Source organism: Oncorhynchus mykiss, chromosome 23 (genome assembly GCF_013265735.2).
Source record: "Oncorhynchus mykiss isolate Arlee chromosome 23, USDA_OmykA_1.1, whole genome shotgun sequence".
Classification (NCBI taxonomy): domain Eukaryota; kingdom Metazoa; phylum Chordata; class Actinopteri; order Salmoniformes; family Salmonidae; genus Oncorhynchus; species Oncorhynchus mykiss.
Genome location: NC_048587.1, coordinates 21,700,404 through 21,712,840, shown reverse-complemented (window position 1 = coordinate 21,712,840; position 12,437 = coordinate 21,700,404). Strand labels below are relative to the sequence as shown.

Genomic DNA, 12,437 nt, shown 5'->3' with positions numbered 1-12,437 from the left:
ATGTCAAAATGCCTTAAAATTGTTCGAAAGTTTGAGGATGCTACGCGGATGCGTCTTGTTAGAGCATCGCCATTGTTGGAAGTCCCCCACTTCCTCCTGTATTCGTATTTAATGAATATTAGTTGTGTTTCAATCAAAAAATAACAAACCGAGTGTTTTCCAGCTTACAATGTTAAGCTGCACACTCTGAAGAGCTCAGGGTGAGTAGATGAGCTCAGGGCGAAAATCTCCTTCCAGAGAGACATCAGGGACTGTAACATACTTGTTACGCAACAGGACAGTTAACCTGCGCTGCCCTCAAACCAAAGCACGCTACCTGCTAATTATCTATAGGTTGTTTCAACTTGTCAATTTCAAATTATTTTCTAACAAGTTTTTGTATTAAAAATAAATAAACAACAGTTTGAATTGAGGTGTGTTCCGCCTCCTCATTAATTCACATAAGAAGTAGCCCATTTCACTGTTGCGGACATTTTTATGTTTGAGGCTTTACTGAGCCGGAGAAACTTCTCTCTTCTCCCAAGCACTTCCCCAGTGTTTCCCCAGATCAAGTATGAAGACATTGCACATCTCGAGTCAGAATTGTTAAAACTTTTTCCCCCAGCACATTTTAAGGCTAGCGCCCGCATTGCCTTCATTGTTGTTTTCCTTTCAAATTGGACTTAAGACAAATAATAACTTTGTCAATTTGTGCGTTCCTATCAAAGTCAGTGCCTAATTTTCTGTATATTGTGTTGTTGTTTCTAGAGTAGCATTCTGTTCATTCGATTCATATGGATCGTAATTTATTTACTGTTTATTCACGTTTTCATGTACTGGTGACAAATCATGCGTTCCGATTCCTGCATAGATTATAAAGGTGTAAAATACTTTTTTGAAGGTTGTACTATTTATGATGAGCTAATGCTAAGCTATTTGCCAGCTATGTGTGGCGCCATATTTGTTGACAACATACAATGCATTCTGTTTGTCACGTAAGCATCTGTCAGATAAAAGATGTTATAACAAGGGGTAGTTCACTCGACTGACTTATGGTGCTGTCAAGACAACTGGGAACTGTGAAAAATATGAGGTCAAATCATGACGTCAGCGATCTTCAGGTCGAAAGGTCTAAGCTCTAGAAAGAGGCCCGAGTTCCTGAGTTGGAATTCTGAGTTGGAAGACCGTTCAAAACTATTTTTCCCAGACGGAGCTTGTTTTTTTATCGAGTTCCCAGTTGTTTTGAACGCGGCATCAGATTGTAAGTATGGTACCACAGGGTTGCCAGCTCAGACCTCACTTTCCAGGGGTTTTCTTTTAATTTAGCGTAGAAACTTATCCTGTATTTGCCCCCCATTTATAGATAAATCCCCCATCATAGTAATATTTCCCGCATCATATCCCCCCACGATACCTTCCCCCATTTCTGCCCCCCATAGACTTGAAAACCCCCCACAAATGAAACGAACCCTCCCCCACATCTGGGGTGATGATCTGTGAGGTGATAACATTTTATTTGCTTTGTGATTTCTCAAAAATGGTAAACGAATTGTTAAGTCATGTGCTCCGGTTCTTGTATACACTGTAATAAGTACATCAAAGATTTGTAATATGCTGAAAAGGGGCCAAACTAATTTTATATTTTTCAGACAATGGGCACTGCTATCTTTGAATTTGACTTTGTTTGTTTTCGTCTTATGGTTAATGGCATTCTGGGTTTAGGGAGTTTTCTCTTGTCTAACATAAACAAAGATGGCTGCCATCATAAAGAAAGTACCTGCTGTTTGTTAGCTTAGCTGACACACATCTCTTTTCTAAACAATATTTCATTTCTCCCTTGTACTCACCAGAGCTGTGATACATTGTAAACAACTCTCGCTGTTAGGTGGCTAACTTATGTTTTGTTTTTTTGTCAGCGCAACCTTTTATTTAGATTGGTTTATGGGATGAGTTTGACTGTGGATGTGTTCCGTGTGATGTTTGGATGATAAAGTTTTGCATTTATCTTTTACAATAAAAGGTGAAATTGAGGCATAAATTTACGAATACCTTTATTTCCCAGCAGTACAAAACATTGTTTAGATGCTTTTCAGACAATGCTGTTGAGACACATTTGTTGCATCATACGTCCTGTTGCTACTGTTCCAATCACATATTTGTGATGGGTCACTGCAGGCACGAGTCAACAATGATCACAAATATATGACCGTACACCTCAAAGGGTTAATTTGCAGGAATATTTCACTTTCTCTGGTCATAGGCGTAACAACATGAATTGGTGCATGAGGCTGCATGACTGTGGAAGACTGTGTCCCCTTTTCTCAGGGGAGGGAGGGAGAGGAGAGACGGTGAGCCGGGTGAGAGGCAGCCTCACTGCTGCTCCCTCCCTCACTTCACTCAGACTGACCATCAGATGTGCAGGCCAATAGTCCAGTAAAAAAAAAGCTAATTATTTTGCTCACTCAGCTGTGCTTCACAAGTAATACAACAAATTATCTATTGCCAGTGTGATCATATACCTTGAATTTTGAAATATAATTTCAAAATGGTCTGAGAAGAACAACATTGGCAGGGAAATTCAAGCATAGCTAATATGCAGTGATAGTGTATTGGGCCTATAGCCTACTGCTAAAACCTCATTGCTACAGAACTGTTTTTAATTGTTTAAGGATGCTTTACATTTTTGAAGTCATGATTTAAAATAAAAAATCTGATCGGTAGATTTTGAATTGCATTTTGACTCAGAAAGTGATCTTGACTCAGAAAAGGTGAGTGACCACTGCATTAGAATGTTGCGTTTATAGATGTTGAAGACTATATTTCCCAGCTGCCCCACCAACAACATCAGCTGTGGTGAAAGCAGCTGTGTGACCCAAGACTGGCGCTACAATGCCACTATGATATGTGCGTGCGTGTATAACTGCAAGCCTCAATCAAGTTCATCTGTACTCATATAGCACATGTCAAACAAAGCGAGTGCAATCCAATGTGCTTCACACGAAAGGAGGAAACTATGAATAGGTGAACCGTGTGTGTATGTGCCTTCTGGGATGTAGACAGCTAGCTCAGTGCTGTCTCTCTAACAACATACACTCCCATATTCCCTTCACAAAGAAAAACAAACTACACCGCCAGGTGAAAACCATCTGTTGTGTGGTGTCTGTCTGCACTCAGTGTGTTTTTTTTTTTACTGCTCTCAAAAGGATGCCCCTCCTGAGATCTGAGATCTCTTTAATGATGTAGAGGATTTGGAGGCCTCGTCCTACTCTCTCTCTCTCTCCAGCACACAGCCTTATGTAATGATTGTGATGCTTATGTAAGCAGAGAGAGAGAGTAGTCAAGTCTTTGTTGTTCCTCAGCAGCTCTCTGCCCCCTGCAAGCCATCACAGCTCCCGGAGCGCCCAGGTCAATCCTGCCTGATCCAGTCTAGATTTAAAAGTCAGTGATTTTAGGTGTGTGCGTGTGCACGCACATGCGCGTGCGTGTATTTGTGTGTGTGTGTGTGTGTGTGTGTGTGTGTGTGTGTACGCACAAGCATGGGTGGGTGCTTATGTGTGTGTCAGGTTTGGCTTAAGACTGAATAGATTAGAAAAACAATAAAGAGCATCCTGTTTTGTGTATCTAAGTTATGTATAGAGTACATCAGAGATATAACCATCCACCAAAGTCATGACAACAACCAAAGCCCTAAAGGGACAGATGTGGCCAGAGTGTGAAGGTCTCATGGGTAACACGCCATCCACTTAGGTCACACTTTGATGTCATACACAACGGTGATAGGTCATCTTAAGGTCACATACTGTCAGTGTCACATGGAGCAAAATTAGCACCACACACATACAGAAATCCCGATTGTTAACACGTTTGGACCCAGAAGTAAATAAGGAAGCTGACCAAATTTCACAAGAATGTACTTATATGTTGTGTAATGTTCTTTTGAGTAAAACCAGATTGTATTCTACCCCGCTTAATGTTTTTTTTAACAGTAGTTACAACAACCGTAGCTCCTCTAACACCCCTTACAGCACTTATGATGTCCTAATACTGTGTCATTCTCACTTTTTTGTCAGTATGGCAATATGCACTTAACCAGACTTCTGCATTATGTTCAGTAGTAGATTCTGTATATCCAGCATTGGCTTATGCAGACAAAAGCATATTGTTTTGAGCCATCAGAAAGAACATGGAGTAGACTTTAGTGTAGGGCTAAATAAGGGACAGAGCACTCAAAGCTATTACTGTGGCATCAGAATATTTACAGAATCTATGCTGAGATTACTCTATGTGTCACGACTCTGACCAAAGGTGGCTCCCCTTCCCGGTTCGGGTGGAGCTCGGTGGTCGTCGTCGCTGGCCTACTAGCTGCCACTGATTATTTTCTCCCCCTCCTCATGTGTTTATTGAGTACACCTGTTTTGAGTTGGTTATAATAAGTGAGGCTATATTAGTCAGCCGGCCCGCCTGGTTCTTTGTGCGGGATTGATTATTGTAACCCTGGTGTTTGCATTAGATGTACATGTTTGTGTATTTAGTGCTAGACTGTTTTCGTTTCCCTGTGTCTTGGTTTGAGCACCCGTAAGTGGGGTGACCGTAGTTCACCGTGTGTGCATTAAAGTAGCACTTTATTGAACTCTGCTTTCCTGCGCCTGATTTCACCCTCACGACACCCAGGACCTTACACTATGAATGACCTCATCCCCATGGTAGCAATATCACTTTTTCACATAGGGGGCATGGGTCGATGGTCTCTAACTGGCAGTACTTACTGTAATGCAATGTTTACCAACCGCAGTCCTTGAGTACCCCCAACTAGGGTTGCAAAGGGTTGGACATTTTCCATGGGAAGTAACTTGTTAACAATTTTTGAAGTTAGTTTTTGCTAACATGTGGGTTTTAGCTTGCTTGATCCAGCAAACTGGTTAATTCACCTGTTTCCATAATTTATCTTACAAAGGATAATCTAACTGCTTAACTATTTATCTGTACATGTTCACTGCAGCTAATGTAATGTAATTATTTTTTTATTTTTTTAATTTTACCCCTTTTTCTCCCCAATTTCGTGGTATCCAATTGTTGTAGTAGCTACTATCTTGTCTCATTGCTACAACTCCCGTACGGGCTCGGGAGAGACGAAGGTTGAAAGTCATGCGTCCTCCGATACACAACCCAACCAAGCCGCACTGCTTCTTAACACAGTACGCATCCAACCCGGAAGCCAGCCGCACCAATGCGCCGGAGGAAACACCGTGCACCTGGCCACCTTGGTTAGCGCACACTGCGCCCAGCCCGCCACAGGAGTCGCTGGTGCGCGATGAGACAAGGACACCCCTACCGACCAAGCCCTCCCTAACCCGGGCGACGCTAGGCCAATTGTGCGTCGCCCCACGGACCTCCCAGTTGCGGCCGGTTACGACAGAGCCTGGGCGCGAACCCAGGGACTCTGATGGCACAGCTGGCGCTGCAGTACAGCGCCCTTAACCACTGCGCCACCCGGGAGGCCCCCCGGATTTTGATTTTTTTAACATTTTTTTTTCTAATCTTTACAGGAAAATGCCACGGGCACTATCTCATGTGTGGATACATTTCACTGCAGCTAATGTAGAAGGAAGAGCTGGGTATATTATTGTGCCAAATCATATGTGAAGAATGCAACAAAAATGCAGAATCATCTGGCCAAGTGCACAAAGTTCCCTCAGCGCTCACAACAAGCAACCTCTGACAAAAGTCCCTCTACTTCTATTCGAGGTGAAAATGATGAACAGACACCTTATCGATGGCAACAGCTCATGGTCCTCATGTTTTTTTTACTCAATGGAGGAACGTAGTCAGAGAAATGCTGATGAATGTCTTGCTCAAGCTGTGTATGCAACTGGTTCACCTCTGATGCTCACAGGCAATATGTATTGGAAGAGATTTCTGAATGTTCTTCGCCCAGCATACACCCCTCCAACCAGACATGCTTTATCTACTAATTTGCTAGGTGCAGAGTTCAAGTAAAGGTCAAGCAAATCATAAAGAAAGCAGACTGTATTGCAATCATCTCTGATGGGTGATCGAATGTTCGTGGGCAAGGAATAATTAACTACATGATTTCCGCCCCTCAACCAGTATTCTACAAGAGCACAGACACAAGTGACAACAGACACACCGGTCTCTACATTGCAGAAGGCAGTCATCAATGACCTTGGACCACAGAAGGTATATGCACTGGTGACAGACAATGCTGCGAACATGAAGGCTGCTTGGTCTAAAGTGGAGGAATCCTACACTCAGATTAAACCCATTGGCTGTGCTGCTCATGCATTGATTCTGCTCCTCAAGGACATCATGGCACTGAAACAATGGATACACTCTACAAGAGCCAAGGAAATGGTTAGGTATTTGAAGGGTTATCAAGTTATAGCAGCAATCTACCTCACCAAGCAAAGTGAGAAGAATAAGAGCACCACATTGAAGCTGCCCAGCAACACCCGTTGGTGTGGTGTTTTCATCATGTTTGACAGTCTCCTGGAGGGGAAGGAGTCTCTCTAAGAATGGCCAGATCACAGTCTGCCGATATGGACAGCCCCATCAAGAGGATCCTCCTGGATGATGTATTTTGGGAGAGAGTGGTAAGCAGCCTGAAACCTATAGCAGTGGCCATTGCACAGATTGAGGAAGACAATGCCATCCTGTCTGATGTTCAGATTCTGTTTGCAGATGTAAGAGAAGATATCCGTACTGCCCTACCCACTTCACTGTCGCTCCAAGCAAAGGAAACTGCAGTTCTGAAATACATCAAAAAGCATGAAGACTTCTGCCTGAAGCCCAATCACACCACAGTGTACATGTTGGACCCCGAGTATGCTGGAAAGCGCATCCTGTCTGGTGCAGAGATGAACAAGGCCTATGGTGTCATCACTACCGTGTCTCGCCACCTTCGCCTGGATGAAGGCAAGGTTCTTGGCAGTCTGGCAAAGTACACTTCCAAGCAAGGGCTTTGGGATGGAGATGCAATATGGCCGTCATGCCAACATATCTCATCAGCCACCTGGTGGAAGGGACTTTGTGGATCTGAGGATCTTTCCCCTGTTGCATCCATCGTCCTCCAAATCCCACCAACATCAGCCGCCACAGAGCGCAACTGGTCCTTCTTTGGGTACACACACACCAAAGCACGCAACAGGCTGACCAATACAAGGGTTTCAAAATTATTGGCCATCCGGGCAAATTTGAGGCTTTTTGAGCCTGACAACGAGCCTTCCTCAACAGGGTTGGAAAGTGACAGTAAAGATGAGGCCTCAGAGTCTGATGTTCAAGAGGTGAACATTGAGGAGATCCAGGAAGAAGACATGGAAGCCTGAGAGGAAGACAACAAAAGCTTTAGTTTCTAGACTATCATTTTACTTGATTTTACTTTATTTGATGTATGTTGAAAACGTTTGGGGGAGATGTGATGGATCATTGGGGATCATTCAATATTCCCTTACTTTTGTTGTTCAGTGAAATCATCCCAAGTGAAGAGTCAACTCATTTAATTAAAGTTCAATTCGTAACTAAAAATGTGTACTGTTGGGAAAACTTGAGAACTGGAGTTGGAAAACACTGCTGTAATGTATGTGGACGTGTAGCTTTGTCCTTCCTGCAGGGGTGTTTTCTCCCAATGCCAGGCTGAGGAGTGTCTCTGTAGGCATGAACTGTCAGTCTGGCCTCCTCCTCTCCAGCCCTCCACACACCCCTCTCCTCTCTAACCCTTCACACTCACACCTCTTAAGGCTTAATCATAACTGGGAAACCAGTGGCTGCTGCTGATTGGCTGAATACCCGTGGTGTGGTTGGAGTTGACAACAAGGAAATATGATGTCAAGTTTTGGAACTACCGGTAATTATAACAGAAGTCATAAACAGCTCAATGCTTGAAGTACAGCGAAGAGGTGCTGGCAAAACGCACGAGAGTGCTGTTAGAATGAATGCTTACGAGCCTGATGCTGCCTACCATCGCTCAGTCAGACTGCTCTATCAAATATCAAATCATAGACTTAATTATAACATAATAACACACAGAAATACGAGCCTTTGGTCATTAATATGGTCGAATCCGGAAACTATAATTTCGAAAAACAAAACATTTATTCTTTCAGTGAAATAAGGAACCGTTCTGTATTTCATCTAACGGGTGGCATCCCAAAGTCTAAATATTGCTGTTACATTGCACAACCTTCAATATCATGTCATAATTACGTAAAATTCTGGAAAATTAGTTCGCAACGAGCCAGGCTGCCCAAACTGTTGCATATACCCTGACTCTGCGTGCAATGAACGCAAGAGGAGTGACACAATTTCATCTGGTTAATATTGCCTGCTAACCTGGATTTATTTTAGCTAAATATGCAGGTTTAAAAATATATACTTCTGTGTATTGATTTTAAGAAAGGCATTGGTGTTTATGGTTAGGTACCGTCGTGCAACGATTGTGCTTTTTTTGCAAATGCGCTTTTGTTAAATCATCCCCCTGCTTTGCATCGATTATATGCAACGCAGGACACGCTTGTTAACTACACATGGTTGATGATATTACTAGTTTAACTATTGATTATGATTGATTGATTGATTGTTTTTTATAAGGTAAGTTTAATGCTAGCTAGCAACTTACCTTGGCTTCTTACTGTATTCGCGTAACAGGCAGGCTCCTCGTGGAGTCCAATAAGAGGCAGGTGGTTAGAGCGTTGGACTAGTTTAACTGAAAGGTTGCAGGATTGAATCCCGGAGCTGACAAGGTAAAAATATGTCGTTCTGCCCCTGAACAAGGCAGTTAACCCACCGTTCCTAGGCCGTCATTGAAAATAAGAATGTGTTCTAAACTGACTTGCCTAGTTAAATAAAGGTTAAATAAAAAATTAATGGAAACAGGATGCACCTGAGCTCAATTTCGAGTCTCATAGAAAAGGGTCTGAATACTTATGTAAATGAAGTATTTCTGTTTTTTTATTTTTATTTAATTGCAAACATTTTTAAAAACCTGTTTTTGCTTAGCCATTATCAGGTATTGTGTGTAGATTGATGAGCGTCATTTTATTTAATCCACTTTGGCTGTAACGTAACAAAATGTGGAAAAGGGGAAGGGGTCTGAATACTTTCTGAATGCCCTGTATGCTTTCATTCTGCTTCAATACAAAGAGCAAAAGATCATACTGGATAGAGCTTGATCTTCTGTTATGTGTTTTAAGACTAGGAAGAATGACATGGTAAAAGATGCCCCAAAAGGGCTTTATTCAGTTGATTCATAATTAAACAAAATACCACTACCACTACCAAGAATCACTGAACTGAAATAAGCTGATGTGAACTCCAACACAAAAGCCCTCTCTTTATTGATGGAGAGAGCTATTTTGTTTATCTAATCATCTTGCCAGCTCTTGTTTTGTTGTTGTTGATGTAGTTATTTGTTGGTTGGTTTTTGCTGGTTGGCATGTGGTTGAAGTATTTGTAATGACTCGCACCATGTGTGTGTGCCTTTGTATATGTCTGTGTGTTTGTGTGTGGAGCTCTTAGTAGTGAAGCCATACTTGTTAGTTGTGCTGTTGGCAGCAGGGTTGGTGGGGTGAGTGGGTCCCTGAGTGGTTACCCTGTATAAGAGTAGGCAGCACTAGTCCACCACTGGGTACAGAGTGGACAATAGCCCTGGGCCTGCTTGCTTTGGCTGCAGAGCCACTGTGTAAAATGCATTCCGGTGTGTTGCCTACTGGGAGAATGTGTCTGTACTGCACTTAAGGGATGGTGGTAGGAAGGGAGGGATCAACCTAATTTTATTTGTCACATGGTCCGAATACAACAGGTGTAGACTTTACCGTGAAATGTTTACTTATGAGGCCTTCCCAAAAGTGCAGAGTTAAAAATAGTAACACAAGAAGAATAAAATACACAAGAATGAAGCTATACTGAACACAAATATAAACTTAACATGTAATGAGTTGGTCCCATGTTTCATGAGCTGAAATATCCCAGAAATCTTCCATATGCACAAAAAGCTTTTTTCTCAAATGATGTGCACAAATCTGTTTACATCCCTGTTAGCGAGCATTTATCCTTTGCCAAGATAATCCATCCACCTGACAGGTGTGGCATATCAAGAAGCTGATGTTTTCTTCTGTCTTTTCCTTTTTTCTCTTTAGTTCCTTCTCTTGGTTTTTGGTGCATTGGATGAATGGAATTCATTTTATTTTTTCTTCCTGGGGAACTGTGGGAGGTGTCTCGAATGGTTGAGGGACAGCTATTGGGGAACTGTGGGGGGATCTTGGAGGGTTCGGGTTCACGTTTTTTTGGCCTGGTGGTATAGCGGTCAACATGCCCTTGAGCAGGGCATTGACCCTGTGTAACGGTATTCGTTGTCTGAAGAAGAGGAAGAGGAATCATCAGACCAAAGTGCAGCGTGGTAAGTGTTCATGCCTTTTATTGGAACTGAACACTAAAACAAAAATAACAAAGAGAATAACCGAAACCGAAACAATCCTGTAAGGTGCAAAACACTAAACAGAAATTAACTACCCACAAAAACCATATGGGAAAAAGGTACCTAAGTGTGGTTCCCAATCAGAGACAACGATAGACAGCTGTCCCTGATTGAGAACCATACCCGGCCAAAACAAAGAAATGCAAAAATATAGAAAAAATAACATAGAAGGCCCACCCAAATCACACCCTGACCAAACCAAAATAGAGACATAAAAAGCTCTAAGGTCAGGGCATGACAATACCCCCCCTCGCCGCCGACCCCGGACTGGGGACCATCGCCGCCGACCCTTTGACTGGGCACCCTCGTAGCGGGCCCCGGGACTGGGCACCCTCGTTGCGGGGCCCGGACTGGGCACCCTCGTTGTGGGCCCCGGACTGGGCACCCTCGTTGTGGGCCCCGGACTGGGCACCCTCGTTGAGAGCTACGGACTGGAGGGCGTCGCAGGAAGCTTCTGACTGGGGCATCGCTGGAGGGTCCGGACTAGAGGGCAACTTTGGAGGGGGGAGACGCAGAGACAGCCTGGTGAGACCTACAGGAGGCCTGGTGCATAGAGGAGGCACCGGATGAACCGGGCTGTGGGGAGCACTGGAGCTCTGGTGCGCAGCCTTGGCACCACTCCTCCAGGCTGAATGCCCACTTTAGCCCGGCCCCTCCAGATTGCAGGCACAGGTCGAACCGGGCTGTGGGGGAGCACTGGAGATCTGGTGCTTACGACTTGCACCTATTCATTAGGCATAGGACGAACTGAACCGTCCCAGCGCCCTGGAGACACAGTACGCAGAGCCGGCGCAGGATACCCTGGGCTGAAACGGCACACCGGAGACCAAACGCACTGAGCTGGCACAATCCGCCCTGGATGGATGCCCACTCTCGCATAGCACTTGTGGGGGGCTGGCATATTGTGCTCCAGGCTATGAGCGCGCACTGGAGCCACCGTGCGCTTTACCGCATAACACAGTGCTTGACCAGTACCACGCTGCTTCCGGTAAGCACGGGGAGTTGGCTCAGGTCTATCACCTGACTCCGCCAATCTCCCTGTGTGCCCTACCCCCAAAAAAGTTTTTGGGGCTGCCTCTCCTGCCTGCTGCACTGCCTTGCCTCATATCTCCGCCTCTCAGCTTTAGCTGCCTCCAGTTCTTCTTTCGGGCGGCAATATTTCTCAGCCTGTCTCCAGGGTCCCTGTCCGTCCAATATCTCCTCCCATGTCCAGGAGTCCTGAAACCTCTGCTCCTCCATACCACGCTGCTTGGTCCGCTTGTGGTGGGTAGTTCTGTAATTCGTCTTCTGAAGAAGAGGAAGAGGAATCATCAGACCAAAGCGCAGCGTGGTAAGTGTTCATGCCTTTTATTGGAACTGAACCCTAACAAAAATAACAAAGAGAATAACCGAAACCGAAACAATCCTGTAAGGTGCAAAACACTAAACAGAAATTAACTACCCACAAAAACCATATGGGAAAAAGGTACCTAAGTGTGGTTCCCAATCAGAGACAACGATAGACAGCTGTCCCTGAATGAGAACCATACCCAGCCAAAACAAAGAAATATAAAAACATAGAAAAAAATAACCAAAAACTAACACTGGTTAGAGCCAGTTCCTCTGTCCAGTGTCTGTGTTCTTTTGCCTATCTTTTCTTTTTATTGGTCATTATGAGATGGGTTTTTATTTGCAACTCTGTCTAGAAGGCCAGCATCCCGGAGTCGCCTCTTCACTGTTGACATTGAGATTGGTGTTTTGCGAGTACTATTTAATGAAACTGCCAGTTGAGAACTTGTGAGGTGTCTGTTTTTCAAACTAGACAATCTAATGTACTTGTCCTCTTGCTCAGTTGTGCACTGGGGCCTCCCATTCTTTCTATTGTGGTTAGGGCCAGTTTGCCCTGTTCTGTGAATCGAGTAGTACAAAGTTGTATGAGCTCTTCAGTTTCTTGGCAATTTCTCGCATGGAATAGCCTTCATTTCTCAGA

General features: G+C 44.0%; 1 protein-coding gene across 1 annotated transcript in view; it reads left to right on the top strand.

Annotated features, from left to right (window-relative positions):
- The window catches only part of LOC110502452 (sodium/potassium/calcium exchanger 3), a 144,112-nt gene that overhangs the window by 109,471 nt on the left and 22,204 nt on the right, over positions 1-12,437 (top strand). The window lies entirely within an intron of this gene.